The sequence below is a fragment of the Sturnus vulgaris genome, chromosome 4, assembly GCF_052056855.1.
Source record: "Sturnus vulgaris isolate bStuVul1 chromosome 4, bStuVul1.hap1, whole genome shotgun sequence".
Classification (NCBI taxonomy): Eukaryota; Metazoa; Chordata; class Aves; order Passeriformes; family Sturnidae; genus Sturnus; species Sturnus vulgaris.
The window spans coordinates 15,086,235-15,098,498 of NC_142246.1; the positions used below are offsets into that span (position 1 = coordinate 15,086,235).

General features: G+C 39.3%; 1 protein-coding gene across 16 annotated transcripts in view; it reads right to left on the reverse strand.

Annotated features, from left to right (window-relative positions):
* LDB2 (LIM domain binding 2) overlaps positions 1–12,264 on the reverse strand; it is a 363,991-nt gene that overhangs the window by 53,975 nt on the left and 297,752 nt on the right. The gene's annotated exons all lie outside the window — the stretch shown is intronic.

The following is a 12,264-nucleotide window of genomic DNA, read 5'->3' on the forward strand; positions in this document are numbered from 1 at the left end:
TTACAAGGTCTAATTCCAAAGATGTAGTAGTGAGAGTGAGCTTCTGAGTGTGTTTCAGATGCACAAACTGACAGGAGCAGCACTGACATCAAAGGCAATTACCTCATATGCAACTGATGCTTTCCATCTCCTTCTCTACAGATAAATTTGAATGTAACCACAAGCCTGGTATAAGAGAACATTTCAGTTTATAATAGATGGATACTTCCATACCAAATGACTCATTGCTTTGCAAGCATTAATCAATCCACAGTAATTTTGAGTGGTGGATATATAAAAATTGTCTCCATTTTACAGGGAAAAACCAAGCAATCTAAATGGTCTCTTGGAAGAATGAGGTAGAAAAGTCACCATCCACAGACAAGATTAGAGTTTATTAGTTCCTAATTCTAATTTGTCTATTAGGACTATGTGGTGACTCATTTGCTGTATACTTTTGAGAGTGATTTCTAAAAAAACTATTTTCATAGAAATTTTGCCAGCATATGAACAAAGGCTCCTGAACCTAAAACTGCATTTGCAAATGGGTGTTGCAAATTAAAAAATAAGGAATTTTCACAGTAGTTCTGTGAATAATGTTTTTGTTCAGTGCATTGCAATGTGTAATATTGTATAGGCAGTCATAATGCATATTGTAAAATGAAAATATGCAAATATAGAAAATTTGGACTTGTAAAAGCTTTTGCTGTAATATCACAAATCAATGTAGTTTAATGTACAAAAACTTACCACACTCTGGAAGTGGCTGATAATTCAGTCAATACATTGAAAGACTGTTATATAACCGTAGATCCTAAAAAATCACACCCACTAACCATGAATATGTTTTTTTACAGTATTTTAACTTAATTTAGAAAAACTGAAGTCCAGTGTATTAGCATAGGATTTAATTCATGGTTTAACTCAAATTTCTTCATGTTGGTGTGGTATATAGTAAAAAGTGAAATTTAACCATCAAGTTAATTTCTTGCTCCCCTAAGGCTAATTAGTACAAATTAAATTTCCTGCTAATCATCTTAAGCAGCAAATGGGTGATAGGAAAATTCAGCATTCCTACTGATTGTGATAAACTTCTATTCATGTGACTTATGCACTGCATAAATATCTTGAAACTATTTAACTGCAGTTCATAGACTGTTTCCAAAGTAGCATGGTCATGTGGTGCTTTTTGCCCTGTATTTACAGCTACAAAACATTAAAGAAGACTAGAAATACATTGAATAATTTATTCTTATTACTAGTAAGCATTTTTGTAAAAATTATTTCCTGGTAAGTGTTATCTATGTTTGCCACAGGGATATGCTACTGTTAAGAACAAAGTGGGAGACCAAAAGGATGAATGGGAATAGAGGTGCACACAAGGATGTGCTCCATGGAACCTCATTTTCCATGACAGATGCACATGCAGACCCCGTCGGTCTGCAGAACTGAAAATAACCGATGCAAATATCCAGCATAAATGTTTATAGCTAAATATTCAGCTCCAGTAGAAACAGTAATGGAAACCTGTGTTAATGAGCAGACCTCTCCTCAGCTCACTGTTCTGCTTTGCCACGAAAGACTGAAGCATGTTCAAGGTTTTAGTTCTCTTCCTGAAGCACTCAATGGCTTAACAAGATCATTTCATTTCTAGGATAAACATGAAACTCTACAGCAGTAACAAGGGGTTTTTGTGCAGGAGATGGAATTTCCAAGAACAACAAAAGGCTGTGGAGTAACTCTTATGAGGCCTAGAGATCACCCCAAACTTTGTGCACTTTTTAGTGGAAAGGACTATTCCTTGAATTTTTCTCTTCCAAGGCATAATTGTGTAGATGAGTATGCAAACACATATGTGTGTGCACTCCCTGCTCTGCTGCATGCATACATACAGTCCTTTCCTGAGGAAAAGAACAGGAACATGGCAATGGTGCTTTTCCTTCCCTACTTGCAGTAGATGGATGCTCACATGTGGATGTACACACTCAGCCTGTGCCTGCCACTGTACATGTCAACAAGATTTCTGCAACACCATGTATTTTCTGCTAGAGGTAGCAGGATACTTTCTAGGAGGACCCCAAACAATGTGAAGGTAGAATTATGGAACAACTGGATACTTGTTGCAACTTCAGGATGTGATCCAGCCATCCTTATGCCTGTGAAATGAACTCAGCCCTTGCAGAGCACAGAGCAAACTGCATGCCAGCCTTGGGTTTGCAATTCCCCAGTGGCAGTCGCAGCAATAATGGAAAGTATAGTCTAATAGCACATCCAATTGCACCAGTGGGGCTGAATGAAGTTTTGGGTGCTACTGCAATTGGAATTCCTTCATATTTTAGAGCCTGGCTTTTAGTCCACAAGAAGACATGCTCAAGAATGTGTGTCTGTGCTTGGTTTTGTAGGGTTCCTCCCTACCACACCACACTTCCCTAAAGGAGCATCACATGGAGCTTTCAGAGCTAGCACACAGATCTTAGCCACAGGAGCTCTGAGCTGAGTATTTGCATGAGTAGTTTGAGTATGGAGAAGTTCTTGTAATTTCCTTTCTTAATGTCAGGGCTTTATTCTCTCTACAGTCTTTTTTCTCACCCATGCCCATGTCCAATTGTCTGTTTTCTCAGCATATGGTTAGTTTCTTATCTTCTAAGATCACTGTTAAACTCCCAGTATCTCCTTCTCTTCTCCCCTTCCTCAATGATACTTCTTTTTCTTTTCCTCAAGGAAACTCAATAACCTACCCTAAATCTACATGATTATTTTATTCTTCTTAATTAAGAAGGCCCAGTTATTTTGTCTCAGTTTCCTTGTTCTCCTCCATGCTGCCCAAAATGCCAACTTCACACACAATTTTTCGGTGCCCTGCCTACCCAGTCAGACTTCCACAGCTGCTTGTCCCAGCCTCCCTGCCTTAGCAGCCTAAGCACTGCTTCTGGATCCTGAATTTGTGGGTTACCCCTGCCAAATTCTCTCTCTGCACTTTTTCCCACTCAGTCTCCTTGTAACAGCAGATTCTTTCTCCAAATTAATCCCATCTTTCCTTCCTCCCTTCAGTGTCTCATCAGCCAGAGAGCAGTCAAGAGGACCTCTTTCCTCTCTGTCCCCTACCCAGCCAAACATATCCCCATTCCCTGTATTTTTCTCATTGACTTCCAACTCTCCTTTACTCAATCATCATCCATCTTCTCCTTTCGTCTCCCAGTTACTATTTCGCTCTCTTCTATCATATCAATGGCATCTGTCCTGATTTTTACCCTGCTTTTTTCCTCTCTTCTGTTCCCTTTTCTTTCCTCTATCTTCAGGTCAAGTTCTTTCCTTCTTAAGGCCACCTGGATCCCAGACACATCTGCCAGCAGTGTAGAAGAAAGGTTTCCTGGTCTTGCATGCATGACTGGCTGAGCCTTCCCTGTGGGTTTTGTAATGGAAATGACCATGATTCCACATAGCCCTGACCTGCAAAACATCTAGTTACTCTATGTAGTTGGCATGTGGATGCCTCATTGAGCTATGTTCCTGGGAAGGGAGACCTTGGAAATTTTACCTGTCAAACTCCATTAAAGCCTGCACTGAATACCTGAGAATGGGTACCTTTCTTTCCCCCCAAATATTTTGAAATCTGTTAAATTCAGTCAGATTTCCACAAAGAGGACAAAGGGATACCCCTACCACAAAGGTGAGCAACCCTACTCCAAAGCATACAGATTCTTAAACATTTAAAAAACAAACTTGTAATACTTTCATAACATGGAAAAAATGCCTTCATCTACACAAATAATAAGAGGCTTTTATGTCCCATTACCCAGAAAAGACCATTTAATAGTGTGAAACGTGACACCCTCCAATGCAAGACACTGTATATACTAGAAAGAAAAATCACCCACTCCTCAGGCATTAATTCCAGATCGATGGAATGCTGCCTTAAATTATCATTTTGTCCTGGGCAGCATTCCTCCCTAGCTGAAGGAGGATTTCTTATGAGAAGTGGGCACTGCCATGTAATCTTTGCTTGATTTTGCTAGCAGTTGCCCAGATAGCAAAGCAAAGTGACAAAGATCAGCTGGATTTAGCAACAATAAATAGTTATTTATATGAAAATGTCTTTAAGAAAGGCATATCAGAAATTAATATTTTGCAAAAAAAAGAATGCTGTCTTCCACTGGCATGACGTAACTTCAGCTTAGGTTGTAGCATCACAGCTTGGCTAAATGTGATTCCATGTAACTTTTCCGTGCATCAGAGACCAAAAAACAATTTTAGAATTGAAGTAAGATAGATTTGTGACCCCCCCCACCCATCCTCCCAAAATATGAGTGGTCCAGAAATCAACTAATTCAATCTATGAACATAGGCAAGAAGCTTTATAGATCAGTAACAGTTAAGAAGGGATGCACTGAGGTCACACTCCTGCTTTTTGGCCTGGCCATGCAACAAAGATGATTAGGATGTCCCTCTCTCACCCTGTTCCTTTACTTTATTTTCCCTTTTAGATATGTTTGCTTGAGCATAAAACACTTAGTTCTGTCAGGAATACGTTTAACTCTAGAATTAATTTTCCATCCCAAACTGAGCCAAAAAGTCCAATGATCTCCAGATGGGATTGTCCATAACTTGTGAAGTTCAGGGTAATTCCTGAGCTACAGGTAGAAAGCCAACTGAAAAACTAGTTTACATTATAATTTTGGTACCACCACATAGTGTGGTGGTAATGGTACTGTTGGATGGTTGGGTTTTTTTTTCCCCACGGAAGATTTGAGTAAAACAGAAAGTAAACATGTTTTTCTAGCTCACAGGAAACTGGTATTATTTGTGGGCTAGGAATAGCAGAAGAACATTTCCTCCCTTTGTGTGCCAAAGATAGGCTGTCAAAATCTCAAAGCCCCCTCTACAGAATGAAGGGTCACGGCCTCTTTGCAGAAGCAGGGCTTGATAGCAAACCCCTCCTTGCTCGCTGAACTGCTCATGTGTTGCATTTACAACAGCAGCTCTCAGGATCAGACATTTGGATTTAGCATATATACCAAGTAAAATAACTGCCAAGTTGGTGTAGCAAAGAAACTATGGAAGTGTTAATCAGTGAAATAAAAATATTGGTTTTATTGCTTTCAGGCTGGTTTTTTTTGCAGCTTGAATCCTGTCAAGTCCTCTGTCTTTAATTAAAGCTAGGTTATAAAATAAGTAATAAAACAGAAAAAAATAAACCCAAAAATATAAAAGATAAAATGTCTTTTAAAGTTCCACAGAATCAGCAATGGAATGAAAAAAACACCCCCTGCCTATAGCTCAAAGGAGCTCTGGAAGCTCTGGTGCAGCCTGCAGCTGATTATCTCATCAACATGCTATAGATGGGCTTGAGGAACTCTGCTGGTTGGGGCTGTGGGGTTTTTTTTGGCTCCAAACACAAAATGTTGAGCTGTCTCATAAAGCTCTAGGCAGACTATGAGAGTCTCTTGCTTGAGAGATTATCACAGTTGGATCTCAGTAATTAAATGGAGATGTAACTAACTCTCCTCAGCCAGATGCAGGGACTAGGGAAGCCAGGAGACAACAGCCCATTGATTGCAAATGAACCTTCCTGGGCACTGAAAAAGAGAGCATGAGCTTTCTGTTAATTGTTAATTGACATCTGTGGGCATGACTAACTAACATCTGCGTGGGTCAGAGCTTGGCATGTTCATTTACATATGTTGCTGTAACTGAAGTAAACAAATCAGTGCACACAGAGCTAAACTTCATGGAGTTATGTAGTGACATCACTTCTGTTGCTCTGCCTACACTTCTATTTGCCCAAAATTGTCCCAGTGGAAGAGCACATCAGCTGTGTTCTCTTCCAGACACAGTCCATCTGGCTGGGATGTGCAGGGAGGGATCCCTCTCTGAAGCTGGACAACAGCAAATCTCCAGTTTTCAGCACTGTGGCCTGCTCTCTGAAAGAGCTGCATGGCAGGATGCTCATGGGACTGCTTCTCCACCTCTGTAAGACCTTATCCGCCCAGTGGATTCAAACCCAGACAACACAAATCTGTCAATTCCTAGGAAAAGCCACTGTCAGATTTGATAGTGTGGCATAGAAGGCAGTGAAAAGGCAGTCTAATAAATCCAAATTCTGTCTCAGAGACATGTGGTCCATGTTGATTAAACCACCCACATGTATCCAAGGCAGAATCTGGCACACACAGACCTGTCCTTTTTTAATCCCTATCTAGTGTGTAAGACTGGGCTTCTAACATGTAGGTTACTTTCAGAATAAAAATTAGAATGTATGATTAATTTCCACTTACAGAAATTTCTGTTTATTTATACTAACTAAATATTAAGTAAAAGTAATACTTTTGCTTTTAAAAAAGTAAAAAGCTTTACTTTTACTTTAAAAAGTAAAAAGAAAAAAATAAAATCTATACAATAGTAATAATGATAACACTATATTAGAGTACATTAGTGTACTTTTAATAGTATTATGCTAGTAATATGCTACATTGTATTTGCACATTCAGAAAACATCTGCATAATCTACACACATAAATTTTAAACATCATGAAATTTGGAAGAGAATGGAAGAAGTAGCTCCATATTGCAAAAGCACACCTTTTCAGGAGTAAAATTAGTGTATTATATATATTCTTCCCATGTACTTAAATTTACGTTTTTATTTTTATTTTTAATTATCTACACAGCACCTTCTGGATTTTGTGGAAATCTACTGTTTCTAACCAATTTGCCTTAGTTCTCAATTTCGTGTCAAAATTACAAAGTGGGATGTATAACAGGGATCAGTAGTGAGTCAACTGAATCCTTCCCACAATCAGAACCCATTGGTTTTGTTTAGATCCATGACACTTCCATGGCATCTGCAGTATCTTATTTGTTTTATATCAACAACATCGCCTACAGTTAAAGGCTATAACCCAAAACATTAAGATTATAAAGTTGCAAATGTATAGGTTTATTCTATCCAATTCCTTCTAGCCTGTATAATTCAATTATTGTGTTAGGTCTGACTGTGCCTTTTCTCCAGTATTTTCTAACATTTTACCCTGGTGAAGATTTGCGTGTAAAATTTGATTCACTTGACAGCGTATTTCCTTTTCTCGAAAGAGTGTAACCAGCACTTCAATCCTCTAAAACACACTTGAGTCAAGAGCAAGTAACAGAAACTATGACAATGAGAACTCAGCTTTACTCCCTGCACCTTATGACCCTTATTCTCAACAGATACATAATCTGCAACTCAGTCTTAAATCCTTGATCCTTCCGAAGAGAGGCAATATTCCACTAGAATTCATTTTAGAAAAAAAAAATCAGAAAATAACTATAAAATCCTCTATATGTCTCAGCACAAAGTTAAACTGCATGAGAATAATTTTTAATTAAGGTTCAGCCAGCCAATAACAAAATCTCCTCCCAATCTTTTTCTTATTACACTGGCAGCTGACCACCAGTCTTTAAAGAACTGCTCAGTGCAAAATTCATTCATCAGATCTTGAATATTTCAGCCTCAGCCTAAGAGAATCTAGACCAGGGAATGTAGTGAGCAAGCAGCAGAGTCCAAGATCCCTTTCACAGGACAGAACCTGGACTTGGAGAGCACCTCTGGAAACCATCCCACCTTCCACTCAGAGATCTGCAGTGGCTCGTCTGGAGCTGTGTCCAATTGAGTTTTGAGTATCTCCAAAGCCTTCACAACCTCTCTGGGTAACCTGTGCAAGTGTTTGACCACCTTTGAAAGAAAACAGTTTTTGTTGTGTTTAAATAGAATTTTCTGCGTTTCACTTTGTGCTCACTGCCTCTTGCATTACACTGCACAATACTGAAAAGTCCGATTCTGTTTTCTTTATTCTGTCTCCATCACATATTTACACACATGCCTGGCTTCTCCAGGCTGCAGAGTCTCAACTCTCTCAGCCTCTCCCCATACTGCAAATCCTCCAAGCCCTTTATCATATTCACATCTCGTTTCTGGACTCACTCCAGTATAGATATCCATGTCTTGCTTCAAAATCGTGAGTCCGAACTGACTGTCCTACACCAGACCTGACTCTGCAGTGCTGAGGGAATGGTCACCTCCACCACCTCCCTCAAACTCTCCCTCATGCAGGCCAGGAGGCTGTTGATTTCTTTGCTGCAGTGGCACATTGCTGGCCCACAGTCAGCCTCAACTCTCAGCTCCTTTCCTGCAGGTCTCATAACCAGTGTCTCAAGCTGAAGCACAAATAGCAGAGCACCAGCCCCGCACAGTTCCGTACCAGCTTCAAGCTTTAATTTTTTTTCCCTGTATCCATTGACAACACTAAGTACTTAGGGAGCCTGCTACTCGATCCTAAAATGAATACTCAGAGCCCATAAAATTTATTGTTTAAACAACTGAATTAGATTTCTAATAGTACAGAGCAGGCCAGACCCTTACATGACATCAAAAAATTCAGAATTTCTCATGGCAGGCAGATTTATCAGGAAGCATACATTCTAAGCTGATTTTTTTAGTCTGGAGGTGAGAAAGGGGTGGGTTGCCCATATTCTTGTTCCACAGACAAAAAGACATACCTTAGATGAGGAAGCTCCAGTTTTAACTCTAAAATTTCCATGTCTTATAAATCAAAACCATCACTCCCCATGATGAAAATTTAGAAAAGAGAGTATTTGTGTTTGCAAAAAATTTCAGCATTCTGAATGCAAATAAAGCCAGAACAAATGATTTGCCTGCTTGCAGTATACAGCCACTCACACTTCTGTCTGTGCTAATCATTCAGTTTGAAGAAAGAGTAGTTCAGTTAACTTTGTTCAACAACTGCAAAGAAGAAAGTTTTAAAAGCAAACCTAAGAGGTTATTCACAGCTGTGTGACAAACCACTGTCAAAACATAACAAACCATAACCAAACTCAAGCAGAAAATGACAAAATGTAAGACCATAAAAATGATGGAAATTGTGCAGGACAGGCATTTTAGATGAACAAATGCAATCTGTACCAGCATAAAGGACCAACGCAGCAGAGAAAATGATACCCAGAAAAGTTGTCTCAAGAAATAAAAGCAAAACCATAACATTCAAATGACAGGATACCAAAAGGAAGGGACAAAAACCAGGGAAACTATCCAGTTGTATTAAATCAAGCACACCCCTGACCCCTGACTTCATCTGACCTAGCAGAATGCTAAACATGGAAAAAAAAAAAAAAGATTTATGTAAAAACATAAGCAAAATGATGTTAAGATAAAGTGATATTTGCCATACCCTCACATACTGCCACAATCCTTTTAGGCAGGTACCCAAGCTGGTCTGAACCAGAACCTAGACAGAGACCTCAAAGCCAAAGCTTGGCTGCTGCAGAAAAAAGGTGTCTGCCTTTCTGTGGTGTGTTCATGCTGGCGGTGGGTTAAGGGACCAACCTACATATTTCACAGCCATTGACTTGATTCATCTTTTATTGGCCTAAGTCAAACAATTCCATGAAAATTAGGCAATTCACTAGAACCACACCAATTAACATGTGCTAAGAACTTGGTCATTATGCTGGGGATCTCCCTTGCCTTCCCCCTTCCCACCCCCAAATGGTATAAATATTCCAACTGTTGCTACGAAAGCACATAGGAAGGTCTGTTGTGCTATATTTTCTGGAATGAAGTTGTTCTGGAGACAGATGCCTACAAATATAATTCTACCAGTTTCTCATCTCCACTCTCTCCTCTGAGCCATGCTGAGATGGGAAGCTGAGGCAGGAAAAAAAAGTCTTACACGTATTCTAGAAATACTGTTAAACATATGCAGCCTATATGAGGGAAGATTAAACAATCTAATCTGAAAAATGCATGTCACTTTCACCCTTAGAAACTTTGGAAGACAAGCTGTGAGTGACTGAGACAGAATACCATGTATAGTGGAGGACTTTCCACTTCTAAAGTTCCTGATTGTCATCCAGGCAAAATCAGCAACATCACACACCTTCAATTAGCTGCAACTTAGATAAATTCTATTTTTAGTTTCAATCCAGTTTGCATCTGCCAGAATAGCACCTCATGTCATCACCACCATGCCCAATGAAAAGCCTGAGGACACCATTCATGATGTGAAGTCTGAGGACAAGCACAGGCTGCTGAGACCTCAGAGGATTTAGCTCAGATAGAATTTACTTTTTTTCTTGGATGCTTTCTGCAGCTCTCCACAAGCTCCCTTCCACTGAGAGAGAGCACATCAGTACAGTGCAAACATAGCCATGGATGATTTTGTAAGGCATATTGTAGGCAGACCTCAACTTACTCGGCTAACACACTGAGTAATCCCAAAGCTACACGTTTGCATAGCTTGGTATCATGTCTGAGGAAGCAATTCCTGTGAGGAAGGAGCATATATTGGTTTGGGCTGTATTGGTCAGCTTGGTGTGTGGGGGCAAAATGGGCTCATATAGGCATTTGCCCCACAGGTGCAGCTGGCCTCCTCAACACTGTAAGAGTTCTTTACCTGGCAAGACAGACACCCACAGGCTGTCCACGTGAAGGAGAAAGATAGTCCTTCCCCCCAGCACAGGAGCTTGTGCTCAACCACTGTCAGTCAAGCATCACAGCATGGTCCACATTCAGGTGAAAAATATCAGAGGTGAAATGGGTTGATACGTGCATCAAAGGGGAGATAACGTAGTGGGGAGTGTGTCTGGAGAACTGGTGGGAGGTGAGGGGTTACAGTGACATGATAAAAGATATATATGGCATTCTCAAAATCCTCAAACTGCATTGAGCACATGTGGATTGATAACCAGCATGATTTTTCTGGTAATGTTATGCTGTAGATGTATGAACAATATCTCACCAGTGGATAATATCAGTTGTCAGTTATATACATGTTTTATAACAACCAGAACACTCTTTTTCAAAAAGCTGTTGGTGGTTGGCTTTGATTTTTTTTTTTCAGCAGCAAAGCTTGCTTTCCCATTCTCTTTCTCTTTCAAGCTCATGGAAGCTAACTGCAGAGAAAGTAAAAATGGTATTGAATGCAGAGGACAAGATAATTAGTAAAATAGTCTACTATTTAAGAATGTTTTGTTGGTTTTAAAAATGTGCCTTGTTTATTAGCCTTAAAATGAAGGCAAGTGCCCTATGTTCAGTTATACAAATCAGATGTCTTACAAAATAACACGAAATAATAAAGAAGCACTTTCAGAAAAGGGCAAGCAATGCAGCAGGCTTATAAGCTTCAGTCAGAACACACGTTATGCATAGTTTTTATAAAATTTTATGTGAGTAATGCAAAATCCTCTAAACTTGAAAAAGTCAGTAATAAGTACTACAACAAATCTGTGCTGAAGTTGAAACAATCACTTCCTGTGCTTTCTATCCTTTTAGCTGTGTGGTACATTTTTTCACATTTCCCACAGAGTCCTTGTATTATCTTCTTGGAACAGTTTTTCTACAACGACTCACTGTGATTTCTGGAACTACTATAGGGTAAGATGCAGTTCCCGTGGCAGTCTTGAACTGCCACTGTTTGGACAATTTCAGGGACTGCCTGACCATGAAACATAACAACCACCACACAGGATGAACCCAAATGCCCACCCCAACCAACATCATTGCTTAACAACAGACAAACTAGAAACCTAAGAAAAAATGGGAAAAAAAAGAAGTGTGGCACAATCCTTGCCCTCGTACATCACACCTACTTCCAAAAACAAACAGGTGGAAAGTTACAGAGGTGATGGTTGCATACAGTTAGACATGGAAGTCAGAGCTACTAGCAGCTATTGACATCCAAGTACAGTGACAATGCAGGGAACCCCATGCTCCAGATGCCACCCTAAATCCTCTTAATTTAATTATGAAAAAATATATACAGACTTTATTATCTTAGGCTGAAAGCATACAAAAAATTTCTCTTGGAACATGTTTTCCTGCAGAACTTCAAGAGAGAAAGTCAAGGTGGGAAGCTCTTTTCTAAAGGTTTAGCAACAGCAGTGCTTGATAGGGTTACAGTGCAAGTCTCCCAGCAAGAATCCCTATTGACATCCTATTGACAAGAGAATGATCCCAGATAGATAACTTGATGTTTTGATATCCTAATATGTACATGCAATTCAAAGTGCTTCTTTGAAAAATTAAATGTATTTTTTCTAAATCTACCAAATTTTAAAAACGTATAAAAATCACCTAATGTGGGAAAACTAACTTAATTTGGTATACTTCAAACTCACTATGTCAAACATGACTCTGCATAAAAAAATAAGATACTCCACCTTGCAGTGTGAATATGCAAATATATTGCTGTATTCATCTGTATTTGAAATACTCCCTGACTTTCAAATAAT